The 27,312-nt window shown below is 48.0% G+C and overlaps 1 protein-coding gene and 1 pseudogene across 2 annotated transcripts in view; one reads left to right on the top strand and one right to left on the bottom strand.

Annotated features, from left to right (window-relative positions):
- Nucleotides 1-3,389, top strand: part of LOC309633339 (uncharacterized protein) — a 122,991-nt gene extending 119,602 nt beyond the window's left edge. Inside the window, exon 5 of the transcript XR_014247430.1 lies at nucleotides 3,186-3,389. The gene's annotated coding sequence lies outside the window, so the exon portion shown is untranslated. The remainder of the gene's footprint in view (nucleotides 1-3,185) is intronic.
- The window catches only part of LOC309633334 (cyclin-dependent kinase 20-like), a 46,846-nt pseudogene extending 20,877 nt beyond the window's left edge, over nucleotides 1-25,969 (bottom strand). Inside the window, exons 1-12 of the transcript XR_014249581.1 lie at nucleotides 25,570-25,969; nucleotides 25,105-25,259; nucleotides 22,793-22,981; nucleotides 22,425-22,546; nucleotides 21,313-21,436; nucleotides 20,712-20,867; nucleotides 18,833-19,230; nucleotides 12,621-12,711; nucleotides 10,216-10,362; nucleotides 4,628-4,791; nucleotides 4,062-4,178; nucleotides 1,330-1,535 (exon numbers count right to left, since the gene is read on the bottom strand). The product of XR_014249581.1 is annotated as a cyclin-dependent kinase 20-like (transcript). The remainder of the gene's footprint in view (nucleotides 1-1,329; nucleotides 1,536-4,061; nucleotides 4,179-4,627; nucleotides 4,792-10,215; nucleotides 10,363-12,620; nucleotides 12,712-18,832; nucleotides 19,231-20,711; nucleotides 20,868-21,312; nucleotides 21,437-22,424; nucleotides 22,547-22,792; nucleotides 22,982-25,104; nucleotides 25,260-25,569) is intronic.
- Nucleotides 25,970-27,312: the final 1,343 nt, after the last annotated feature.

Below are 27,312 nucleotides of genomic sequence, written 5' to 3'. Positions count from 1 at the left end.
GTGAGTGCTGAACACTGTATTTGAAAAGAGAGGCCTTGGGAGTTGTTAACCTTCTCCAGAAAGGATTTTCATTTACTCCCAGCCAGTAACTGGGCAGCTGCAGCCAGTTCAGGGACTGTTTACTTTCAGACCACCCTCACTCTTAGTCTGAAACTTGATAACCCACCCAACGTAAGAGGATTCACAGGGCTCCATTCCTTGGTGGCCCTGCAGTCCAACTTTTGTCTACTTGGCTATTAAGCTCTGCTCAGCCCCTTAGCTTTGTAGTAAACATCTCCAGGGCAAAAGCAGCCCCATTGTTAGGCTCAGCACTTTGATTTCTGCCATCTTCTGAATCTTGGCCTAGAAACCGTTTGCTCTTTTTAGCTCTCTGACTTGATATATATTCTAATTTTTCTAATTGTCCTTCACTGACAAGTATGTGTGAATCATGTGCTCTACCAGTCCCAGGAGAGAAACTTAGTGGCTTCCTCTTCATCTACACAATATATTCTCAAATTGCTCTGGAGATGTTAATTACACTTATTCCAAAGTCTTCTTTAAACAACTAGAGTTGTTTATGTGAAATCTGTTTCATCAGGTTTTACTTTTTTTGTTTACGAGCTTAGTTCTTTTACAGAGTTAGTTCTGTTTACATATGAAACTGTTCCTGGATGTCTGCTCATCTTGATATTTGGGATGCCAGTTTGCCCACACTTGCAAAGACCTCCTTCCCTCCAGGAGGAGGATACTGCCCCCAGGTGAAAGCTACTTCCTCAATCTGCCAGCTAACACCCACTTTTGCCATTTCTCTCTGGCCAAATGCTCCCTCCCAATGCCCAAGAATCACCTCTAAAACAAATGTCCTGGCAGCAGAAGGCCTTCATCATCTGAGGCAAATGCTTGCATTCTGTCGAACATGCCTCCGTTTTCCTTTGAGTTGGGCCCTCGTGGAGACTTGAAAAGGGGGAAAGAAGGGTGAGAATGCAGTAGTGAGAAGGAACTGCAAGGGGAAGAAAGACTATGAGTAGGACCAGGAGACAGGAAAGCAGGGGCCCGTGGACAAGAAAACACAGGCAGCCCACAGGGCTGGACCTCACTCTGAAAGGGTGAGAGGCTGCAGAGATGGGGCCAAGGAACAGGCTGTGGCACACTAGAGCCGAAGGGGGATGAGGAGTCTGCCCTCCACATGGCAGGCAAGGAGGAGCTTGGGGGACCGAGCAGAATTATGTGGTCACTTGGTCTGCCATGTGGAGGGCCTGGCTTGAAGTGCCACCTGGCACAGTGGTCTGGTGCCAGGTCCACAGACCCTGGGAAACAGCAGAGGTTTCTGAGAGCTGGGTCACTCACCAGCAGGAGGGGGCCTTCTGGAAAGTCACAGGCCTCCAATGAAGACGAGTATGTAGGCAGGCAGGAGGCTTGCTCACACCCGTTCTCTGCTTTCCATACTTTGATCAGTCCCTGCTCGTCCACGGTGACAACCAGTTGCAGCCGAGGGTAAGTCACCAAATTCACCAGAGCTGCAGGCTGTAGAGGGCTCGACAGATCTCCGTGCCCTAGGCAACAACAAAATTAATGTAACAACTCACATAGGGCCCATTTATTTCCTAAACACTTATTATTTTCATTCATTCGACCATCACCCAGTGCACACTGGGGACATGTAGGTGTAAAGGATATGATGCCCATCCTCACAGGCCGCACAGCATGGTAGGGAACACAACACAGAAGCAATGTTCCACCAGAGAGGAGACAGGTGTGTCCTGGAGGAGAGCAGTGGCTGAGCGTGGGTGTTGAGACCGCCTGGGGTTGGTGCCATTGCAGGGGGATTGAGGGTGGGGTCCTTCATGTGCACTGGGCACAGGATGTCTGAAGCACTCCCAGTGGTTACCTATGGCTCAACTGAAGAAGGCTGGGCAGGGAGGCAGGACCCAACACTACCCACCCTGCCCGGGATCTGGGCTGTGCTTGGGACCTAGGCTGTGCTGGGGACCTGGGCTGTACTCAGGACCTGGGCTTTGCAGGGCTGCATAAAGTGAACTTCCACGTGGAACGTCTCACTTGGTCCCCAAGGAACCCAGGTTTACAGATAAGCTAATTCAGCCTTGTGGTTGTAAACAGTTTCTGTTGCATATCTGCAACTGCCCTGCTCAGAACATGCCCTTCCCAGTGGTGTACCCAGCAGTGCCACCGCGGGCCAGGCCTGGCGAAGGCCCATGCCCTGTCACGGCCATTAGCACAGAGGAAAATGACCGGTCCGATATGGGCTGATTCCCAGATACATGGTCTCTCCCAGGATTCTGAAAGCTACAACAGCGAGGTAAAGAGCCCGGGTCCAGCAGGCCCACGGCACATTAGGATAGGGCGTCAGAGAACCAATCCTCTAATTACTGTTTCTGAGTTTCTCAGAGTTGCCACATGGGGTTTCTTTCCAATTTGGAGTTATTACGGTTCTTTTTCTATCAGGTGTTATCATGTTAGCATGATCTTTTTCCAATCATGATATCCCAGTATTCTTCCATTCTTTTCTTTCTTCCCCCTCACATCAACAAATCAACAGTTGATTTCTGTTGCTTAAACAGCTAACAAGACTATTACTAGTAGGAACTTGGCACCGGTGACTGGGTCATGTCAACTAGGTCTCGGAGAATACACATTATTCACCAGTGGCTAGTAGTATGGAAGTGGGCAAAGAAGCAGTGAAACTCCCCTTCCCATTTCAGAATAGAAAGTAGCAACCAGGGGAACAGAGCGCAGAAACAGGCTACATACTGCATGACTCCAACAAAATGACTGAGCTTTCTAAAAATAAAATAAGATTGGAGATGTGTTCACAAAGAGGATTCAGGTTGGCAAGCCAGGCAGAATGGGTGCAGAGGGGTCTAGCCCTGTCTAACAGTCCCACACTGTGACCAACGGACCACACTAGAGTTCAACAAACCACAGCCTACAGCCAAACCCAGCCCACTAACCATTTTTGTATTTTCGTTAAAAAAAAAAATCAAAGAATATTTCATGACACATGAAAAAAACAAGAAACTCACATGTGAGGGTCCATAAGTACAGTTTTATTGGAACACAGCCACTCCCTTTTTGTTTACTTCTTGTCTACAGCTGCTTCTGCTTTTCAGCCACATAGTTAAGTAGTTGCAACAGGACCACGTGGTCTGCAAAGCCTAAAATATTTGCTCTCTGGCCCTTTACAGAAAAGGTCTGCCACCCCAGCACCAAAGCTCTTTATGTTCAAGTCAAGACCTTTTTGTTTTGGCAACTATGGAACCTCCCAGCCTTCAGGTCTTCTTCCTGCCCAAGAGCCCCTCATCTAAGCCTGTGTGGTCTCATGTCCACAGCCTAAGGTGGGTCTCTTTCAGGGCAACACAACTGCAATGAAACAGAGACCAGCCACCTGCACCCATCACTCACCAGAGACCTTCACTCGAAATTATAATGTCAAACATCACTGTATATGAGGAAAATAAAGCACGTGGAAAAGAAAAAAAAAACATGATAAACAAATGAAAAACTGACCACGGAGGAAAGACATATGATGCAAATAACTGTATCCTTTAAACAACAAAAAAGAGCAATCAGAGAATATGAAAATGGATAGGAAAGCTTTTTAACAATTAGTACCAACCAAGTCCAAAATACTAATCAAGTTATCGAGGTTGTAACACTTAAGTTTGCAAGTGGGGTGAGTAAAAGCTGCATTATCTGGGCAAAACCACCCAGAGGCTGGCATTGGCTCCAATGTGGACATCACAGAACTGGGCATGGCAGCTGTCATCCCCTTGCATAAACAGCCTCCATCAGGCACTGCAAAAATGCCCATCTCCCTGAGGCAGGACAGCAGAGAGTCAAGGGCATTTGCGATCAATCAGACTCAAGTCTGAAGTGTGACCTGGCACAGCGACTGAGCCTCCTGCAGCTCAGATTTCTCATCTGTACAATGGGGCTCCCACTCCTCACCTCACAAGTTGGCTGTGATGGTTAAAGAGAATAAAGGCAAAGGGCCTCGCTAAGACTGAGGACATAGCAGCATCTGGTCACTTCTCCTCCTGGCCCCCTCCTGGACAGCTCACCTCTTGCAGATCCCAGGCACACACGGTGCCATCTGACGACACGGTGCACACCACGGACTCCTCCCGCCCATCAAACCAGTACTCTGGTTGAGATGTAGGCCAGCTCATCTATCTCTCCTGAAAGAGAACACAGACTTGCCTTAAGCACACACATGGACGCCTGGGATGTGAACATTCAACTTGGTGAAGGGGAGGCAGGCAAGTCATTCCTCTTCTCTCTCAGGAGCATGACAGGTGCTGATTCTGGGGACAGTGGTGGACAGAAAGAGCTGGGACTTCAGACTTACAGTTTGGGTATCATGCCCAGGACTGCCTACCACCCACCAGCCATGTTACTGTGAACAACAGTTACAACATCCTTATCTCTTAGTTTCTGTTTCTTTCTACTCTGAAATAGATGTAATGATCTCTGTGAGGATCAAATGATAACACAGGTATAGAACATAGCAGGGTATGTCCTCATTATGTGGCATTTTCCAACTAATTGGCTGAAAAACCAAATCCCTAGAGATCTGACCAGGGAAAGAGTGGGAATGCACAGAGTTACCACCTTCCCCACCCCGTACCTTTGTGCCCAGCAATGGCTTTGCAGATAAAGTCCTTCTCTGGCCACCCAGATTCCATTCGGAACTCCAGCTCGGATCAGCAGAGATAGTACTGTTTCCATGTCTGTGTGCCCAGGGTCGTCTGGGAGGCTTTACAGGAGGACCAGCGTCTCAGACACAGCTGCCTGAAACAAAGACCCACAGTCCCAGGCAGAAAAGGAGTCATTAGAAGGTGTTTTGGCATCTATAGGCCTAGCTTTGATTTCCAGCTTCACCATCTACTAGCTTGGACAACTCACTTTGCCTATGCAGGCCTCAGTTTCCTCCACTGTTAAATGGGGATAATGATATGACACTGAACGAGTGCTCACCATATGTCAGGAATAGGTGCTTTTCGTGTTTCCAGTCAATCTATATAACAACCCCATAAGGTAGGTCCTCATCTCCATTTTAGACATGAGAGAGAGGTTAAACAACTAACCCAGGGCCATGCAGCCTTGGTCATGCAACTGGAACTCAAGAGTCTGCATTTTTTTGAAGCCGCCAACTATTGTTGAACTATTTCTCCCTTCAATTTTGTCAGCCCTTCATGCATTTTGTTGCTTTGTTATTAGGTCCTTTTACATTTATAATTTTTAGATCTTCTTGATGGATTGATCTGTTTCTTATTATAAAATATCCTTCTTTGTCCCTAGTAACACTTTTTGTCTTAAAGTCTGTTTTGTCTGATATTAGCATAGTCACTCTAGCTCTCTCTTGGTTGCTGTTTGCATGGTATATGTTTCCATTCTATTATTTTCAACCTGTATCTTTGAATCTAAAGTGTGTCTATTGCAGACAGCATATACTTGGATATTTTTAATCCCTTCTGCCAATCTCTGCCTTTTCATTGGAGTGTTTAATCCATATATATTTAATACAACTACTGATAAGATAGGATTTACATGTCATTTTGCTTATTTCTATGCATTTTTCCTTCTATTCCTCTATTACTGCCTTCTTTTGTATTAAGTATTTTCTTGTGTCCTATTGCCTTGTCATTTCTTCAACTGTATATTCTTTTAGTTCTTAGTGGTTGCCTTGGGGATTACTGGATAAAAATCTTAATTTATGACAATCTAGTTTTGATTAATATCAACTTAATAGTATCAAAAAACTTAGCTCCTGTGTAGCTCCATTTTATGCCCCTCTCATTCATGCTGTTATTGTCATACAGATTACATCTTCATACATTATGTACCCAATGGAGAGTCACAATTATTGTTTTATGCAGTTGTCCTTTAAATCACATAGGAAAAAAGGAGTTACAAACAAAAGAATTCATTTATGTTGCCTTTTATATACATCCATATGGTTACTTTACTGATGCTACTTCTTCACGTGGATTCAAGTTCCTGTCTAATGTCCTTTCATATCAATCTGAAAGACTCTTTAGTATTTTTTGTAGGGCAAGTCTACTAGCAACAAATTCTCAGAGCTTTTGTTAATCTGGGAATGTCTTAATTTTCTCCTTCATTTTGCTAGATATAGAATTATTTATTTGTTTATTTATTTATAATCACTCATCAATTTTATACACATCAGTGTATACATGTCAATCCCAATCGCCCAATTCAGCACACCACCATCCCCACCCCACCGCGGTTGTCCCCCCTTGGTGTCCACATGTTTGTTCTCTACATCTGTGTCTCAACTTCTGCCCTGCAAACCAGTTCATCTGTACCATTTTTCTAGGTTCCACATACATGCGTTAATATACGATATTTGTTTTTCTCTTTCTGACTTACTTCACTCTATATGACAGTCTCTAGATCCATCCACGTCTCAACAAATGACTCAATTTCGTTCCTTTTTATGGCTGAGTAATATTCCATTGTATATATGTACCACATCTTCTTTATCCATTTGTCTGTCGATGGGCATTTAGGTTGGTTCCATGACCTGGCTATTGTAAATTGTGCTGCAATGAACATTGGGGTGCATGTGTCTTTTTGAATTATGGTTTTCTCTGGGTATATGCCCAGTAGTGGGATTGCTGGATCATATGGTAATTCTATTTTTAGTTTTTTAAGGAACCTCCATATTGTTCTCCATAGTGGCTGCATCAATTTACATTCCCACCAACAGTGCAAGAGGGTTCCCTTTTCTCCACACCCTCTCCAGCATTTGTTGTTTGTAGATTTTCTGATGATGCCCATTCTAACTGGTGTGAGGTGATACCTCATTGTAGTTTTGATTTGCATTTCTCTAATAATTAGTGATGTTGAGCAGCTTTTCATGTGCTTCTTGGCCATCTGTATGTCTCCTTTGGAGAAATGTCTATTTAGGTCTTCTGCCCATTTTTCGATTGGGTTGTTTGTTTCTTTAATATTGAGCTGAATGAGCTGTTTATATATTTTGGAGATTAATCCTTTGTCCGTTGATTCGTTTGCAAATATTTTCTCCCATTCTGAGGGTTGTCTTTTCGTCTTGTTTATGGTTTCCTTTGTTGTGCAAAAAAAAAAAAAAAAGGAGCTGGAGGAATCAGACTCCCTGACTTCAGACTATACTACAAAGCTACAGTAATCAAGACAATATGGTACTGGCACAAAAACAGAAACATAGATCAATGGAACAAGATAGAAAGCCCAAAGATAAACCCAGGCACCTCTGGTCAACTAATCTATGACAAAGGAGGCAAAGATATACAATGGAGAAAAGACAGTCTCTTCAATAAGTGGTGCCAGGAAAACTGGACAGCTACATGTAAAAGAAGGAAATTAGAATACTCCCTAACACCATACACAAAAATAAACTCAAAATGGATTCGAGACCTAAAAGTAAGACCGGACACTATAAAACTCTTAGAGGAAAACATAGGAAGAACACTCTTTGACATAAATCACAGCAAGATCTTTTTTGATCCACCTCCTAGAGTAATGGAAATAAAAACAAAAATAAACAAATGGGACCTAATGAAACTTCAAAGCTTTTGCACAGCAAAGGATATAGAATTCTTGATGACAATCTTTTTCTTCCCACACTTTCAACATATCAGCACACTCCTTTTTGGGCTCCATGGTTTTTTATGAGAAATCAACCGTTACTCTCATTGGGGTTGTCCCATACATGATGAGTTGCTTCTCTCTTGATGCTTTCAAGATTCTGTCTTTGGTTTTCAAGTTGGATTATAATGTGTCTCGACATGGAACTCTTTTGACTTTATCCTACTTGCAGCTCACTGAGCTTCTGGATGTGTAAATTAACATTTTTCATCAAATTTGGGAAGTTTTCAGTCATATCTTTAAATACTTTCTACTTTCTTTCTCCTCTCATCTGGAACTCCCTATTATGTGTTGCTTGCATGCTTGATGGTGTCCCACAGGTCTCTTAGGCACTATTCATTTTTCTTCATCTTTAGCTTCATTGCATTCCTCAGACTGGATAATCTCAACTGACCTATATTCCAGTTTACTGATTCTTTCTTCTGCCTGCTCAAATCTGCTCTTGAATTTTTAATTTGATATTGTACTTTCCTACTCCATAATTTCTGTTTAGTTATTTTTTTATAATTTCTCTTTATTAATATTCTCTATTAAATGAGACACCGTTCTCATACTTCCCTTCAGTTCTTTTCACGTGGTTTCCTCTAGTTCTTTGCACATACTAAAATAGTTGATTTAAAGTCTTTGTCTAGTAGGTCTGATGCCTGGGCTTCCTTGGGGACAGTCTTTATTGTTTGCTTTGTTTCCTGCATATTAGCGACACTTTATTTCTTTGCATGACTTATAACTTCTGTTGAAAACTGAACATTTTAAATAACATAATGTAGAATTCTGGAAATCTGATTCCACCCCACCCCCGGTTTGTTATTATTGCCGTTATTATTTTTTGTTTGTTTAGTGAAGTAACTCTGAAAAGTTTCTGAAGTAACTCTGAAAGTCTGTATTCTTTGTTATGTAGGGCCACTTATGTCTCTGCTCAGTTAAATTAATGTGCAGTAATGAGAGGACAGAGATTTCCTAAATTTCTGGAACCACTAAGTTTCCTAGTCATTGCCAAAGGCTCTATGTGCAGGTTGGGGCATGTGTGCAACATTCAGCCAGGCAGTTGACTTCTCTGCCTTAGTCTTCACTTCCTGCTTCCACAGAACCTCAAGGTTAACCAGAGGTAAAAGTTTAGAGCCCTTTTATATCTTCCCTGAGTTAGCACACAGCCCTGCACAAGCACTTGGCCTTCTAGATTCCTAGGAATGTGTTGGAGCTTTCCAAAACCCCTAAGGACATCACATTCCCAGCTTTTCCTTTTAAACTCTTTGGTTAGCCTATTGTTTCCTTAACTATCATTCATCAACTCTGATTAAAGACTAATTAAAAAGTTAATCAATTCTCTTTAGTTGTTTTGACAAATGCCCCAAGGTAAAGGTTTTTCACATTGGATGAACACCAAGCAAGGTAAAATAAAGACAGCTTACACTTGAGCTCTTCCAGGAAACACCAGACAGGTCGAACAATGACAATTCTCTGGGAATAAGGCTTTGAAGAATCTCTCATCCCATTCTTACCCTTCCAATGACTGCGGCTCCTGGTTTCACTGTGATTGTGAACTGTTGGTATTCAAGGCTAACACAAAGCTGGAAGGTTGTTATGGGAACAGGGCAAGTGAACACTTGCTGCTCTTACTGAGAATAAGCCATTTTTTTCTTGAATAAACATTTCCCAGACTACTGTAAGTCTCTGGTTAATTTCCAGAGTTCTGTAAAAGTTGATTTTGACAATTTATGCCAGTTTTCTCATTGCTTTTATGGAGGAGAAAATTTTCAGAAGTCATTAATCCACCATTTTCCAAGAGTCTGCATCCTTAACTTGTATGTATCAATAACTACTGTCAATTCTATGATAGCAACTCGCTTATAAGGTTGTTGAAGATAAAACATTAGCTCATCCACACTATGGAGAATACTGAATCCCCACCTAGTCTGTGGACCCCAAAGTGAGTGAGACATGGTCCTTGCCCTATGAGTACTCGCAGCTGGTGGTTAGGAGGATAAGTAAAACTAAAATTCTGGAGAGAAATGCTAAGTTTCAGAAGGGGCAGCCTATGGTGCCATGGGAGTAAAACACAAGGAGAGTGAACATCTGGGAGAGGATTAGGGAGGCCCCATGGACAAAGGCTTTCAAAATTTACAGTCACCAGAGTTGATACAGCATCAGAGGACTCCAGTCATATCTCACAGAGGAGAAAAACGAGGCTGGGTGGAAAATAAGTAGCTCACCGCCCATGGTCCCAATAAGTACAACACAAAGAGTTTCTCTCCATTCAAAGCCTGTACACTCACTGAGCACCTATGTGTCAGGCTCTGTACTAGGCACCAGTGACCTTCTAACACACTGTGAAGGATCCAGTGCTTATGTTGGATATGGGTTTTCCTGTACCCACTGAAACCCTGTTCCTTCTACCAGAAGTAGCATACTCACAGCCTGCAGGCAGAATGGGCATCCAGTTTACCTTGTCTGGCCTGCATAGGATTGGCCTATGTGAACTAGCTGCCAATACTTAAAAATCAAGAGATTTCACATACTAATTAGGTAAAGGAAGAAGATCTAACTATACTGAAATCAAATTCTCACCTGGAAAAATTTATCTGGGGCCACACAGAACAGTACTCTTCAGACAAGAATGAGCTTTCAGGGAATTCCCTGGTGGTCCAGTGGTTAGGACTCTGCGCTTTCACTGCTGAGGGCCTGGGTTCTATCCCTGGTCGGGGAGCTAGGATCCTGCAAGCCGCATGGCACAGCCAAAAAAAAAAAAAAAAAAAGAATGAGCTTTCAGCTCCACCACGGCCTTCACCACCCCTTTTATCTCTTGGACTAAGAGGCTGAGCATCAGCTGCCTCACATCATCATTCTTATGTTGTTGATTTTCTTTTAGTTGAAATAATCGGAAAGGGAAATTTCTTGTACCCATATCTCAACCTAAACAGTGTGAAAATAAAAGCTAGACTAAGAAGATAATGTGGTTTAAGAAAAAGGGGGGATAACATTTCTTTGTGGAAGTGAAGTCTATTTCTACATATTTAAGGCCATTATACATCAAACCATAAGTAGGAACCATGACCAATATTCAGAAGAAATAACACCAAGTGATTTGACCAAAAAAAGGGCAGACTGTCAACATGGCTAAAGTGTGCACATGAGTAAAGTATGAGATAAGCCTCTGAAATACAAGGATGTATCAAGTGATAAAACACCATGGCACCAAAACCTTTCAGATAGCAATTAACAGCAAAACAATCTACTGTACACAAACAAAAAAAAATATTTGTACCTTAAACAAAAGCAAATATTTGCAATTTTACTTCTAACCAAAAATCTAACACATAGTGTGTGAAAGAGATGGCAGAATTTAAAAGGTCATGAAGCATTTTAAAGAAGTAACTTGCAGTGTTTTAAATTAGAATTATAGAGTACATATTAAAAACATATGACCGGTTAACCATGTTCATTTACTGTGTCCGTAAGAGTTCCTATGGGCCTGGAGAGTTTTGGGGCCTAGTACCCGTGACAGGTACAACATTAGAAATGACACGTGCATGTGACGATGCTCCTGGAATGCTGTTGCAGTTGTCCCAGTTCCAGAAACATAAACCCAGTGTTTTTTATATGAACATAGGTCAAGGATACCATCCCAAAGAATGACTGTATGCTAAAAAGAGTTTAGCACCAAAAACTATAAAATAGTAATGAACCGAAAACCCATTCGTGACTTGGCTTGCAGACAGCTGAAGAATCTGCTTGAGGAACCTGGAGGTACACACAATATGGTAACACATGCATACATGTGGGGGTTAGGTGATAAGCTGCTCAAGAGATTTTTTGAACTGCTGAAAGAAATATATTACTTATGTTATTCAAAAGGAAATTCCTACCCCAGCTTCTCAGTAAAGATGAGAACAAAGACTAGGGTTTAGGGTTGGCATCCTACCCATTCCAACTGTGAGAACTGCCCTCCAAGGGCTTCCACAAATAGTTACACCAATCTATGAGTCAACTCCTTTATTTCTAGTGACACAGTGTCTTTGAGAATCACATTTGGCAAGACATTCTCTTGCCCACTTATCTACAGAGAAATCAATTTCCAGAATTGAATGTTCTATCTAGAGTACATTCCCCAAATTGTAGAGATAAAGACTGAAATCCAATAAAAGTTCCCTTACTTCAAAATTGACTAGAGATTAACATCATTTTTCTAATTAATATTATTAGCAATAAAAAAAATGAATAAAAAGCAACAAACAGAACAGTGCTGTATGATACTGAAAAATAAATATGGCAAGATTGGCATTCCACAATTCTCAAATATATCAATTCACAGTTATTCTAAAAATAAAAACCATCAAGCAAAGATTCCCTCCATGTTTGGAGAAAACTTCATGTGAACAGTTGTTTTCCATCAGGAAAGACTAAAACTAAATATAGCTCCTAGTTGATAGTCAAGGCTATATAGTCTGTCCTACATTCTGCAAGAGGCAGAAGATCTGACACTTACCTCTTGGGACAAAAGAAAAGATGTCAGGTTCCAAAGGAGGAATGAACAGAAAAGAAAAATTTAATAATTTAATGATTAAAATATTTTTTATTTTCTACTTTTAATTTTTTGAATTTTATTTAAGTTCTAATATCAAACATGCTTATATAACTATGTTGTTACACCAAAGTTGAAATCAAATAAAAGTGGTTTATTTGTCTATTGATTTGTCTATCAGCCAGCTGCATTCAATTTGCTGTACATTTATGCCCCTGAGTTTGGTACCCCCACCTACATCAACCTCCACTTGATTAACAGAATCGCTTATATTTCAATATACTATAAAAAAAGTCTCACACCCCCAACTAGGGAGGAGTTTCCTGCTGGTAAGGGCTGTGGATTGTCCCTTCTTGTCTACTTAACAGAAACGCAGTGAGTGCTGAAAAGTACACCCCTCTCTCCTTTGAGGGATACTCTCCTGAGCAGGCCTGGCTCTTCCTCCACTCACCTCCACAGTTCCTTGGTCCTTGAAGCCTCATTCCAGACCCAGAAGAGTAGCTGGTCAGTCAACATGCAATTAGTGCCTAGCCTGCCAGGCCCTGTGGAGGGGACAGAGAGCTAAATGAGACCCAGTGCTTGCACTCAAGAACACTCACCCTGGGGAGTTAGAGACAAATTCAGACCATCAAATAAAACACACCAAATAATGAATGACAAAGGAGAGAATGACCAACTCAGTTGGAGCCAAGGGGTTCAGAAGTAACTACTGATCAACTCCTGAAGGATGAGTAGTTATCCTCTAAGAAAACGGCTGAAGCATTTCAGGGAGAGAAAGATCCGCTTGGGCAAAGATTCAGAAGTATGAAAAAGATGATGAGTAAGTTGCCTTAATCAGAACATAGAGAAGGAGCTGGAGACAGGCTTAGACCAACTCTTGGAAGTCAGAAGGGCAAAAACAGTGAGAAGTCACTTGAGAACTGTGAATGGAAGAGTGGCAAGTCAAACTGTGTTTTAGGCTGCTATGAGAAGGAAGGACTTGGAGACTTCCCTGGTGGTCCAATGGTTAAGAATCCGCCTTCCAATGCAGGGGGCATGGGTTGGATACCTGGTCGAGGAACTAAGATCCCACATGCTGGGGCAACTAAGCCCATGCACGCTCTAGAGCCCATGCGCCACAACTAGAGAGCCCGTGCACTGCAACGAAAGATCCCACATGCCACAACAAAGATCCTATGTGCCGCAACTAAGACCCGATGCAGCAAAATAAATAAATAAATATTAAAAAAAAAAAAAAAGACTCTGAGCTTCCACTGTAGGGGGCACGGGTTGGATCCCTGGTTGGGGAACTAAGATCCTGTAAGCCACGTGGTAGGGCCAACTGAATAAAAAAGAGAGAGAGAAGGAAGGACTGGAAACGAGGGCAGAGCAGCAGGACCCATAAGAAGGCTGCTGCAATGGAGTAAATTAAGGCTCTGGCTAAAGGGATGTCCCAGAGATGCCAAGGTGGAGGAACAGAACTGCTACCTGGGGAGGGCACACAGGCCGTATTCCCACAAACTGCTCTCTGCAGAAGTATCTGGAAGAGGCTCAGGTGGCCCTGGGAAGGGATCACAGTACCCTGCCTCTCCCTCCCTCAGGCCCACACCTGCATCCTGGAACTTCTTGGCCTCTCCAGCTGGGCCACCCTGGGTTCTGGAGCCTATACAGCTTCAGTAGAAACCACTCTGGAGCTTTCTGTGGCCCAGACCTACTGAGGGTCCCAGCCAGATACGTGGCTTTCCAGGCCCTGGCAGAAATAACAACCACCCTGTCTGAGCCCAGGTTCCTACTTCCACAGCCCTCACTCACCCGAGATCAAAGTTTCTCAGTCCTTAAGAAATCTTTTTGGCTAGTAGGAATGTAAAGTTGATATTTTGCAATAATCAAACCAGGTAAGAAGATTTCCGCATTCTTTTTTTCTATAGTTCCCAGTTCAAAACCCAACTGAGATGTTCTTACTTCCCTAACATAAAATTATAATATGTAATATAACCTGCAAAATGGGTGTTACCCACCTTGGAGAATGCCTCTGTTAGATGCTGATCTTCATGATGACACTGTGAGGCAGGGTTTATTGACCTCATTTTACCTAACAGGGAAACCAGAACCTGGAGAAGTTGCTGCTATCAAAGGGTAAAAGGCACCTCCCTTTCAAAATCTGCTGGGAGACTACCTGGGCGACCTCAGCCAATGCACTCTCGGCACGATACTCACTTTCCCTATTGGTAAAAATGGGGATAACAACCCAGTATTTTACTTGATACATTTAAGTTATAATTACACAATTCAGGTAAGGGTCTGTTTATTAATCTTTTTGTAAAATGATATAATAATGTATTTTAAAAGTAAAGAAATTCATTTACTCAACAAACATTTACTTACGGTACACTAAATATCAAGCCATACGCTGAGTGTATACACACAGTGATCATACAGTGGTTATACACACAGTGATGCAAGAGACAAAAGAATGAGTCTAGCGGGGGTGGGGGGGAAGCAAACATTTAACAAGCACAGTATGTGATCATTTAGTCACAGTTGTGCTGAGTAAGAGCACAGAGGAGGAAGAGCTCGGAACACAACAGGGGCAGGATCGCAGATCAGACTAATGCACTAAACAGGCACTTAGGAAGCACAGCCAGTACAGGAGCTCGACTGGCTGGGAAGGGACAGGCGGAGCCCGCAGGAGGAGGCGTCACTCACAGGGAGGGCACGGCTTTCCAGGCAGGCCCCAGAAGGGAAATTCCAGAATATTCCAGAAGAGGTGGGATCCCTAGGCCAATCTTAGGGGTGAACCCTGTTCACAGGTGCCCAGTGCAAGCCAACCGCGCAGGGGCTCTGGACACACCGACAGACGGAGGAACAGAGGGATAAGAGGTTTCCACAGCAACCCCTTCATAGGTCGCCGAGGTCGCCACCCCGCGGGCCAAGAGCGTCCTCTGCAGATCGCGGATTCAGGGCCGTCCGACGCCCCCTCCCAGATTTGGGAAACGGAGGCTCCGAGGGGACGGGCCGACCATGGACACGCCAGTGACCAGGAGCCCAGCCCTGCCTCCCGCCTGGGACAGGACGCGCTACCTTATCCACCTGGGCGACGCAGAGCATGTCTCGGGCCTCCAAGAAGGAGAAGACGTGCAGCAGCTCGGGCAAACCCATCTGCGGCTCCACGGCGCCAGCCCCCGTGGTTGCCTGGGTCGGGCTACGCCTTCGCTGCGCTTCCGCCCCCGCAGGCCGAGCCCCGCCCGCTCGCTTCATCCTCGCCCAGCCTCCGCGCTTCCGTTGGGAACACCCACTTCTACTAATCCGCTCACCAGCCCCGCTTCTACTTGGCCTTAGACTGGCTTCTAATCCTTGTCCTGACATTCGCTGAGACCCTCGCCCACCCCCTTATACTGACATTCATCCTCGTTCTGACCTTCGCCCTGACCCTCACGCGGGACCCTGTGGTGCCCCTGAACCCAGCACCTCCCTAGCCCTTGCCCTGGTGCTGGCCCTTATCCAGACCTTGACCCTCTTCCTCAACTTCGCCCTAATCATCACCCTTGATTTCATTAGCATCTGACATCTACCATACTCCTGTCCCTACCCTCACCTGACCCTGACTCACCCTAATACACACCTTCATCCTGAGCTTTGCCCTAGCCCCGACCCTGGCCTTCACAATCACCTTCAGAATGACCCTCAGCCTCCGTCTTACCCTGGCACTGGCCCTTGCCCAAGCCCTGGCTCTAACCTGGTACTTCCCTCATCATGGCCCCTGCCCGGGCTCTCACCCTACCTAGCCTTAGCCCCAACCCTGGACCTCACCCTGGTTTTGGTCGTGGCCCTGGCCAAGATCAGATCAGAGTTAGTGTAAGGGGGAAGGTCATGATCAAGCTCAATGTCAGAGCAGCCAGGGTCACAGTCAGGATGAGGGTAAGATCAGAGACAGAGTGATGAAGATCAGAATCAGCGTGAGGGTGAGTGTCCAGTTCAAGGTAAAATTCTATGTCAGGTTAAGGATCAAGATAAGACAATGGTCAGGGTCATGGTGTCAGAATCAGGTTCAAGGACAAGATCACTATGAGGGAAATTTTAGATCCAGGGTTAGGTTCAAGATCAAGTTCAAGATCAGTGTGAGAGCCAAGGTTAGGATCAAGTTGAGGCTCCATTAGAGAGGATCAGTGAGAGGATGAATGTCAGGATTAGGATGATGGTTATTGTCAGGGTGAAAGTAAGATTGAAAGTTGGATTCAAGTTGACAGTGGATGTCCAGTTCCGTGTAGGATTCAGGGTCAAGGTGAGGGTGAGGTTGATGTTCAGGATTAGAGTCAGTGTCAGGTTCAGGGTCAAGATCAATGTGAGGTAGTGTCAGGGTCAGGGTGAGCATGATGGTCATTGTGAAGGTCAAGGTCAATTAAAAGTCAAGGTGGGTCCCTTTTCTATTGCTGCTGGAAGGAATTAAGTCCTCCTCCTCCAACTCTCCCTCCCTCCAATCCCCATTACATTGGCTCAATCTGCATAATCCAGGACACTCTTTCCATCTCAAAGTCTGTACGCTTTAATCACATTTGCAAAGTCCCTTTTGTGTGTAATGCAATGTATTCATAGGTTAGGACATGGGCATCTTTGGTGGGGGGGGGGACATTATTCTGCTTACCACAGAGGCTCAGAGTTTCGTTTATAGTCAAAATCAAGTTCAAGGTTAAGTTTCAAAGTGAGGATGGGTCAAGATGAAGGTGACGATCAGGCTGAGGACAAGTCATCATAATAATGAAAGTCAGTGTCAGTGTGAAGTTCAATTTCAGGGTCAGGGTCTAGATTAGGTTCAAGGTCATGATGGGATTAGGGTGTCAATGGTGACAGCCAAGTGTGAGTCCATGTTCTGTGTGAGGCTCAGCATTAGGATGAGGACCCAGGTCAGGATGAAGTTGAGGTCTAGGTCAAGATGAGGGTCAGGATCAGGATCATGGTCAGGCTTTGTGTGCAGACTAGTTTCAGCTTGAGTGTACAGTGTAGTTCAGCATCAAGGCGCAAGTTCAAGGGCAGGGTGTGTCAGTATGATGGTCCTCGTCAAGGTGAGGATTCAGTCTAGGGGCAGAGTGAAGTTGAGGGTCAGAATCAGATTGAAGGTGGTGAGTATCTCATTTATCACAGTATTCACAATCAGTGTGAGAGAAGCTGTCATTGTCAAAGATAAGTCAAGCTCAGGGCAAGTGTCAGGGACATGTTAACGGTCAGGATCAGGATCATAATGAGCATCAAGGTAAGAGGAATGTCAATTAGAGACTCAGGGTTAAGGTTAAGATGAGAGCCAAGTTCATGGACAAGGTTTAGTTCTAGGTCAAACGGGGTCAGAGTTTGGGTGAGGGTCAGAGTCAATGCCAAGATCAAAGCCAGGCATGGGTGGGGAAGGAGCTGGCAAAGAATTGAGTGAGGGTGAGAGTCAGTGTATACGTCAGGGTCAGGGTGATTGGGTCAGGTTAAGTGTAAGGTTTAAGGTAAAGGTGAGGGTCAATGTCAGGGTGGAGTAAGCTTTAGAGTCTTTGTGAGTGGAACTGGCTGAGGGTCAGTGGTCAGGGTTTGGGTACAGACTTGCGTTCATACGAAGGTGAGAGACACCAGAAATTGAGCTAGACTGAAGCTTAGAGTCTACAGATGTTGCTGGACAAACAGGCAGAGGCCAGATCCTTAAAACATCTTTAAAGACATATGGGACACTAGACTCTTCCCTGAAAGCAACAACTGAAGTTTACTGTGCTTTGCCCTCTAAGAGATTGGAGGGCAGTGACTGTGGCACTGTTAGTCACCTCTGTGACTGCAGTGCTTACAGAATTTTAGCCACATGAGCACAAAATGAATATTTTAAGAATACAAGATTGCTAAGAATACGTTTCTCTGACTTATCTGTTGTTATCTATCTGTGAACCAATACCACATTGCTTATTTATTACAGCCCTATGATAGTCTTGGTATCTGATAGGGTAAGTCCTTTCATCATTTTTTGCCTTTTCTTCTGCTTCTGCCTCCTCTTAACCCTTTCATTTCCGCATATATTTTAGAATTGGCTTACCAAATTATTTAATAAGAAAAACAAGAGCCAGTTCAGATTGTATTGGGATTTACTGAATTAACAAATGAGTTCCAGGAATGTCTGTCTTCTTATTTGCCCAGTATCTCTGAGTAAAGAGGAGGCCCATGTGGTCCAGGCTCACCCGTATCCTGAGGGTGATGTTGGTAAACCAGCTTAAGGTGTGGAGGGTCACTTATTGGGTCCCCAACTTGAGCCATTCCTGGGTCCTGATTTCTGCCAACTCACCTCCAAAAGGGAGCTCTGTCACATGAAGCACCTAGCAATCTCCCAAGACTAAAGTCGCCATGAATGGGGCCACTTTCCCAGTGACCACAGAGAAGCAAGGGCCAGGGGATGATGCTACCTCAGCCACTTCCCTCAACTGGAAAGGAAGAGGGGCATACGTCACGTAGAACTACCGGGCGTTTTTATAATAAATCTCAAAAGTGAACTAGTGTTTAATGTCTCTGAGAACAAAATCAAACCACACTTTCCTTCTCACTTGCATTTCCGACATGAGGACATCCTACACTCAGCGCTCCCCCAAACGGCTCCACCAGGACTGTCCCTGACCAGGAAGGCAGCAACTAGAGAACCAGCCCCATGGCAGGCACGGCAGCGGAGCTCACCGCCTCCTTCTGATGGATCTGTTACCAGCAACAGACGGGAGGCCGACAGCACAGGCCGAGGGTCCCCTCTGCTGAGGCTGGATGGCCTGGCCAGGAGCAGGACCACTGTGGTCGAATCAGGCCGGAGCAGAAGAACAAGAGGCCTGGCTTGTCCTGGGGAGGGAAGGGGGGGACACGCCTGTGGGGCCTGGCCCAACGTCTCAGCGTCCAGGATGAAGGGCCGAATCAGCTCCGGGTTCAACAGCGACTCCTCGAGAGGCCGGTCCACGTGGAGGTCATGGACGTGGGGGGGGTCCTGGGGGGGCCTTGAGGGCAGGTCCCCCTGGGCGCTGAGGAATCGGCAGCTCCAAGGGGTGGGCAGGCAGGGGAGCTGTGAAGAAGTACTGGTGCAGGAAGGCCTGAGGGTAGCAAGCAAGGGGCAGCAAAAGGAAACTGGTCACTTCCCCGTCCCAGCTTCAGCCACTTCCCTCCGAGGAGGAGATGTGAACATTGCCCTGGAGAGAATTTTTCCTTCATCTGCTCATCGTTCAGGTGACTCCAACACCTCGGAGCGCTCACTGTTTGAGCACTGCTCCAGAGACAGGAGATGCAGCGGTAAACAGAACAAAGAGCTCTGCCTTCAAGTTTTCCACATAGTGAGGGGTGGGGGTAATAAACACGATAAAGAAGTAAGACAAACAGTGCATCAAATGATTAGTGCTGTGGGAAAGAGAAAGTATGAGGGGGGGATGAGGAATACTGGAGGGGCTGCAGGCCTGAAGAATGGTGAAGGGAGGCCCCTGGGAGGTGGCGCTCAAGCAGAGACCTGAAAGGTGAATGAGTGAGGCCTAGGGACAGAAATGCACAGACCCCCAGGACATGGAGAAGCCCTGGGGCCCGAGGGGAGTGAGCAAGGGGAATGGGAGCTGGCAGAGTCACAGAGGTGATGGCCCCAAATGTGTGATGGCTGTGGGCCACTAGGACCTGGCTTCTCCTCTGAGGGAGCCCCAGGAGGGCCCTGCAGGCGAGGATGCGACAGCCTACCTGGACAAGGTCCCTCTCTCTGCCACGTGGAGGAAAGACTAAATGGGCAGGAGAAGCAGATTCTGGGAGGCAATGGGGGGGGGCGCTTAGAATGGGGGCAGCAGCAGGGGGCTGAGAGGTGGTCAGTTGGCCTCAGTACACTCTGAAGGTGCTGCTGACATGGGAACTCGCCAGGGGCATGTGTAAACACACACTGCTAGTGCCGAGGGCAGGGAGGGGAGGCTGCCATGAGGCCAGATGGACAGATACACCTGACAGAGGCCCTCACACCATCAGCCATCAGCCCATGGTCCTCCCCTCCTCCCCTGCCTTCCACCACAACCCACCCCTCCTGGGTCCTCCTCTCCAGGCCTCTGCTCATCATTTCTCTTGGGAAAACAGCTCCCCATGCTTAAACCTGCCCTTCTCCAGGAAGCCTTGCATGACCCCAAAGTCAGTCCCAACATCCCTCCCCTCGGCTCCCACAGACTGACGGCCCTGCCTCACCACAGGGTGGAGACCCCACAGGCACAAGCCACGTCTGTTCACTCTGGATCAGGGTCCAGGACAATGCTCAGCACGTGCCAGATGCTAGTAAATTCTTGTTGAAGGAATGAAGGGACGAAGAAGCGAGTCACCAATAACCCAAGACTCGCTCTTCTGCGACGTGTGCATGCCCTTCTAATGGGCCACCCCTGGCCACCTGCCCTCTAGGGTCCGCTCTAGGGTCCACTCAGGAGAGGCACACCTGCCCTGCACCCTCCTAACCCTGGCTCCAGGGGTTCTGGTCCCAGCCCATCACAGGTTCTGAGAATCTCAACCTGCCTGGTCAAAAGGACACGGACGAGGAGGGTCAGGGCAACGGGTGTCACCCTACCTGGGAGGCTGCAATGCGCTGGCGTGGAGGGTAGAGGAGGAAATGCCCCAGCAGGTCCAAGGCCTGGGGAGAGGCATCGGGCAGCACCTCCTCCAGGGGCACGGGAGCCTGCTCCTTGAAGGAGATCTTGTTGTAGTCAGGCAGGTCCTTGATCTCCTGGAGGAGAAGGGGGTTCATCAGGGCCGGCACCCACCCCGCCAGCCCCCTTAGGTGTCAGTTCTCGCTCCCTGTCACCTACCTGCTCCCATTCACTCATCACTCCCCCATCCATGCACCCCTGCTCACACGTCACTCATGACATCACGTGCTCACTCAGTCCTTCAGTGCTTCCTCCACATCTCAGGCGCCTGCTCCATGCCCAGCTCGGTTTGGATGCGTGTGTGCTGGGGATGGGTAGGAAGGGATAGGGCTTGGGCCCTGGCCCTCGCACCTCCAGCAGGGCAGGGGAGGAGGAGACCCCACGCTGGGCCAGGACCGAGGTCCGGCAAGTCAAGGAGGCATGGGGCCACGAGAGAGAAGGTGCGGGGCAGGGGAGTCACTAGCTATTGGGGTAATAGAAGCCACCCGCCCCCACCCCTCTCCACTGTAGGCCCCTGCAAACCGGCCAGACTTGAGGACTGGGGGTGCCCAAGATTCGAAGCACACAGCAAAGCTGTTCAATGTCATTCTCCCCTGGGAAAAGGGGGGACCCGTTCAACAGCTCCCCCAGGATGCAGCCAACAGCCCTGCAGATACAGAACCCAAACAACTCAGAGATCTCACACCATGGAAACAGATCCCCCCACACCAGCACCCACACCTCACACTGTGGTCAAGATACCCACAAAGTAGCCTTCAGGCTTCATAGCTAAGGATACAGATCCCCAAACAGTCAAAGACTTCAAGCCTAGAACACAGAGCATATCCCCCTCTCTAAACAGCTCTCAGGCCTCAACTCTGGAACACACATCAACCCCTCAACAGTTCTGAGACTTCTCAGAGCCTCACATTCTGGGACACACTGCCACCTCCTCCCATTCTGGGGCAGACTCCAAAACGGCCCCCAAATCTCAAACTCTTAGGCATATACAAACCATCCTACCCCAAATAAAGGTTCAGGGCCTTCATATCCAGGGACCCAGGCCTCTAGATAGCTCAGGAACATTGCATGCTGGGATATCACCCCCTGCATAGCAGCTTAGACGCCCCATGCCTCAGACCACCTCCCCGACCTCAGCCCAGAAGCTTCCTACTGGGACAACCACTCTGATCCCACTTGACCCCTCCCAGCTCAAAACTGTCATGGGGAGGAACACTGATCCCAAACTCCTCAGAGATACTCTAACCAGGGGAGACACCCCCATGGCAACCTAGAGCTCACAGCAGGAAAACCCCCAAATGGCTTAGAGACCTCAAAGCCCAGGAGGAAAAGGTGACCCAACGACCCACACTCCCCCTTGCCCAGCCCATAGGCGTCTCACCACAGGTCGACACCCTGATCATACTGGCGGGCACCATACAGGAGCTCAGGGGCTCGGTACCACCTGTGAGAGGAGGGCAGGTGGTCACAGCCAGGTCACCGGTCTGTCAGGAAGCTGCCTCGGAAGGTCATCCTGGCCCCCACACCAGCCCCAAGAGCACTGTTTGGACAGAAGGTCCAGAAGCATCTCTTCCCAGCAGGAGGGTTGGGGCCTGTCTATTGCCAGGTCCTGCTTGGGAACTGGTCCTCCCTACCTGGTGGCCACCTGGTGCGTGTAGAGACGGCTGCCATCTGGGGAAAAGACCCGGGCCAGGCCAAAGTCCGCTATCTTGAGCTGGCCCGAGGCACTGATAAGCAGGTTGGCTGGTTTCAGGTCCTGAGAGCACCCAAAGAGGCATCAGTTCCTCCAGAGCCCCCACAGGACCTCGGGACAGGAGGGCTTGGCAGGCTGGGCACCCAGGTCAGTGCAAGACCTGACCTCCTCCAGGGCCCCAGCCCTGGCCTCCTACCCATAGGCCCTGCCCCCTCTGTCCCTTTTCTAACCATGCCTTTCATCAAGGGCTGGCCTACCCACAGCCCAGCCACCCCCCCCGGTCCCACCCCAGCCCATGCTGGAACTGACCCGATGTACAATGTTGTTGGCATGGCAGAAAGTGACCCCCTTGAGCAGCATCTGCAGGTAGCTCTTGACCTGCGCCTGGGTCAGCGGCCTCTGGGCGTGGCGCACCACCTCAGCCAGATCTGACAGCATGAACTCGAAGGCCAGCACGAAGCCTGCGCCATGCGGGAACACGGCCTTCAGCTGTACCACCTGCAAGCGTGGCATCCTGTCAGCCTCCAGACTCACATGGCTCAGACTCTCTCTGGGACCCTCAGCCCTTGCACCAACAGAGGACCAGGCAGGCAGAGATGGTGGCATGAGATCTGAGCTCAGAATCAGGGAGCTTGGTGATCTCTTGCTTCCCTCTCCCAGGAGAAGGCAAGTCCCTACTCTAATGCTCCAGTAAACACTCAGGGAAAAGGAGGTCTAAGAAAGGCGACTTAGGGCAGTGTCTGGTCCCCCACCCAGCCCACGAACTGGAAAATCACCTGGAAACACACACACACACACAGGTGATCACAACTCCCAGCACTGGGAGAGCAGGAGACATGTCACATATACTTCCTGAGGGCCCACGAGGTCACGAGGGCAGGCTGCACAGTAGTGAACAGGAGCGAGGGCTGCTGGGTCCCGAAGGACTTGAAGGAGCTCAGGGGACAAATGACTGACAAATGACCAAACAACAAACGTATAGGGTGTTTTGATGAAGATTCTGATGAAGAAAGAAGAGGAGGCATCTGGGAAGGAGCTCTGGGCCAGGGGACAGCAAACACAAGGCCCGGAGGCAAGAACAGGAAGGAGGCCGCTCTGTTCTGCACTCCTAGAGCCTAGACAGTGCTCATCACGGGCGAGACACTTAAGAAGTTGTGAATGAAAAAAGAGGCTGGAGCGGGGTGGAAGCAGATGGTGACAGTTCTTTCAGAGTGAAGAGAAGCCTCTGGAGCTTTTCAAGCCAGGGAGTGGATGATTTCATGTACATTTTTTGACTGTGGAGTGGAGGCAGTGGCGGGGGGGTGGGGGGGCAGGGGAGCCTGCTGTAGTTGTTCTGATGAGAGGTGAGGATGGCCTGGGCCAGGGTAAGATCTGGAGTGTTTTAAAGATAGACTCTTCAGGCCTGCTGATGCACAGGACATGGGACCGTATCACCAGCTTCCTATGGGCCCTCCACCTCTCCCACACACAAGCTGTCAGCAAAGCCCTTTTACTTTCCTCAAAAAACAAGAATGGCCATATTGCTGTTTTTCTGATGTTGAGGGTAGTAGACACTCATTTTACAGATTGGGACAAACAAATACATTCAGATAATACCCAAAATTATAATGAAAAAAACAGCAAGAGAAAAATCCTATCACCTACAGTCAACCTTAGGAGTCTATTCCACCAGACTTTACAAGAGACATGGCACACACAGGCATGTATTCGTATATATATACAAAATATTTTCATACAAAACCAAGATGACACACACAGTTTTATAACATGCTTGTGTCACCCAATATATCAAGGACATCTCCAGAGAATAAGAAACAAGTCAGAGTATCACCCACCCGTAGGTGGGTGGACCTACCCTTGTCACTTCCCAGGAAGTTAAGCACATCCTCTACTCAGGACATGGACAAGAGAGAATACCACAAAGAGAATGAAACTGGGTGTGTGAGGTGTCTCTCCTCGTGTGCCCACAGCCCCTCCCAGGCCTGTCACAGCACAAACCACGCCAGATGGGCGCTGTAGCCTTTGGCCATCTCCCCTACCACACTTCAGTTCTCAAGAGCAGGGTAGGGGCTGGTTTCTGTGTTGCCAGTAGCCAGTAGAGGGTAGAGTCTATGGGAGGCCCCAGTGTTAAATCGTCCTGATTCTGCGATCAGACCTGGGCCAAAGCCTCCACAGACAAGCGGAACAAGCTGAGCACCCGTAAGCTGGTGGCTGCGCCTCCTCCCCTGGCCTGAGATAGGGAGAGCCTGAGCGTGCCTTGCGGAGCAGAGGGCGAAACTCAGAAGGACAATATACATAAAGCAGTTAACCTGGCATGCAGAACATAACAGGAGCTCAATAGGTGGCAATTATCATTATCATCAGAAATCACCAAGTGTTTTGAGAAAAAAGGAATAAGTTAGTGAATGAGCGAACGAGTACGCGAAGAAATAAGCGCGTGAACGACAGGGAATGAATGAGTGAAGTAACTGAGTGAATGAGGGTGAACAACAAGTGGAGAAAAAAGGGAGTGAGTGAGGGGTGAGGAAGCAAATGAGTGAACAGAGTGACTGCAGGACCTCAGAGTGGGAGTGAGTGGAGGAGGGCGGGAACCAGCACCTCAGAACACCAGCCCCACTCACATACTGACTGTCCTCGATCTCCTGCAAGGCCTTGATCTCCCGCAGGGCCTGGTTGGGGATGCCATCCTCCAGCCGCCGCAGGGCCACCTTCTTGAGGGCAACGATCTCTCCAGTCTGTCTGGGACAGGACGCAGACACTGCAGGCCCATCCCCGGCTGGAAAAGGGGATGCGACGCCGAGGCCTGAGGCCCTCGTGGGGGTGGGACGCGCCCCCCACCCCGGGCTGGAGGGAAATCAGGGCCAGCAGGCGCAGCGCTGAGCAAGCAGCTCAGAGACATCCACGCCACCCTCCTAGGGGGCACTCGCCCGAAGAAAGCACCGCTGGTTGCTGGACGGCCTCCACTCAAGAGAGCAAAGGAGGCGGGAGCACGCCACGAAAAGCTGCGGGGAGGCAGGAGCCCAAGAGTGGGTCGGGAAAACGGGTAGATCTCAATGGAACCGAAGGAGGAAGGGCTGGGTGCTCACCTCCACGTGCTTGGCCTTGAAGACGATGCCGTGCGCGCCCTCCCCAATGCGGCCCAGGATGCAGTACTGCTCCATAGCCCTCTGCCAGACACCCGGACCCTCTGCAATCACAGCCCCTCCCCGGCACCCGTACCTTTCCGCATTAGCCCGCCCTGCCTCCCGCGCCCAGATGCGGCTGCCTAGCAACGGCGCAGGAAAGAGCGCAGAGGCCGGGAGGCCGAAGGCAGCTACAGGCGGCGTCCAGGCCTGTCTGCGCCTTCCCCTAGGCCCTCGCCATCACGCCTCAGTGCGCTTCATTCGGCGCAAATCACCCGTGCGCAGACCGTGCCAGCGGGAGCGAGAGCCACCGCCGAGCCCTCGCGGCACTGCCGGGCGTCACGTGATGAGTGACGCCAGGTTACGCAGAGGGGCGGGGGCATGCAGCCAGCGCGCAAGGCGGAACAGCCTTGGGAGCGGGCTACATAGGCGGGAGGGTGGAGCCGCTCTCCGGGGTGGAGGCGGGGCACTCAGCGAGGCGGGCGGGGCACTTAGCGGGGCTAGCGGAGCACGGGGCGGGGCCGCAAGCCGGGGGCGGGACCGCGGCGCCGAGGGCGTGGCCGAAAGGTGACGGGGCGGGGCCGGCTATTCTGGCAGGCCAGGGTACCCTCGCCCCCATACCTAGAGGTGCAAGCTTCCACCTGTGAGAACCTACAGGTGCCATTTCCACCTATGAGCCCCAAAGCCAATGATGATTGAAACGAGACGGGTTCGGGTCTGCATTGTGGAGGGAGCGTCAGCTGGCAACATGTAAAGACAACGTTTAAAGAGTAAAAACTCTGCCCCGGAAAGTCCATGTCTAAGTGCTTCTCATGAGGAAACATTTGGAAGAATTTGCAGCCTGAGTGATTTTTAATAAGTTCATGCCATGAAAGGATGTTGACAAAAAACATAATTAGCTTTTTAAACTTCTGAAAAGGTGCTCAATCTCATACACAATGAGATAAATGTAAAATAATCTACAACTTTCTATCTTTGGGATAGCTAAAGATCTCAGATCTAACAGTCCATTTAATCTTGGAGAGGCAGACAGTGAGTGGTGGCGTGAAGCAAGATCTTAATTCCGTGCCCAGGAATTGAACCTGGGTAGCCTAGATGAAAACCAGGAATCCTAACCACCACCCCTTGGCTCTTGCCCCCTGTGAAAAATGCATTTCTCATGGAGGCAAAACTGTAAAAACAGGTACAAAGTTTATTAATAGAGACACAGCACAACAACAACAAGTGGGAGAGCACACAGAGAAACAGTTTGTTTAGTTAAGATAGAAGCAAGGCAGAGATGCACACCTGGAGACAAAGGGTGTGGGTGTCCTCCCTAATGAGGAGGAGCACAGTAAAGAGGAGGTTAAGTCATTTATATAGGGCAGTTCTTCTGGGTCTTTGTGTACCTTTGGCCAATTATCTGGTTTCCTTTTCCACACCTGACCTGCCCTAGGACACTCCCCAACGTGCATGTGCAACTTTTTTCCAAGATGGATTACAGCCCAGAGGCCTATGGGATGACCTTAGCATCACATATTATGGGGTGGTGCCCCCTCCCTTTTGACTCCCAACGAGCCTTTCTGCACATGTGCCCCAAGGGTGGGAAATGTATGACCCCTTGATCTTTTCACAGGGTTTAGTCCCACTCTGTCCCTGCCATAAAAATGTCCAGTGTCCAGTTATTTACCCTATTTCTGTTGCTGGTTTTTATACTGAGGTGCACAT

The sequence above is a fragment of the Balaenoptera borealis genome (assembly GCF_965194805.1).
Source record: "Balaenoptera borealis genome assembly, chromosome: 8".
Classification (NCBI taxonomy): Eukaryota; Metazoa; Chordata; class Mammalia; order Artiodactyla; family Balaenopteridae; genus Balaenoptera; species Balaenoptera borealis.
The sequence above is the reverse complement of the archived record's forward strand: the minus strand, read 5'-3'. Positions and strand labels throughout refer to the sequence as shown.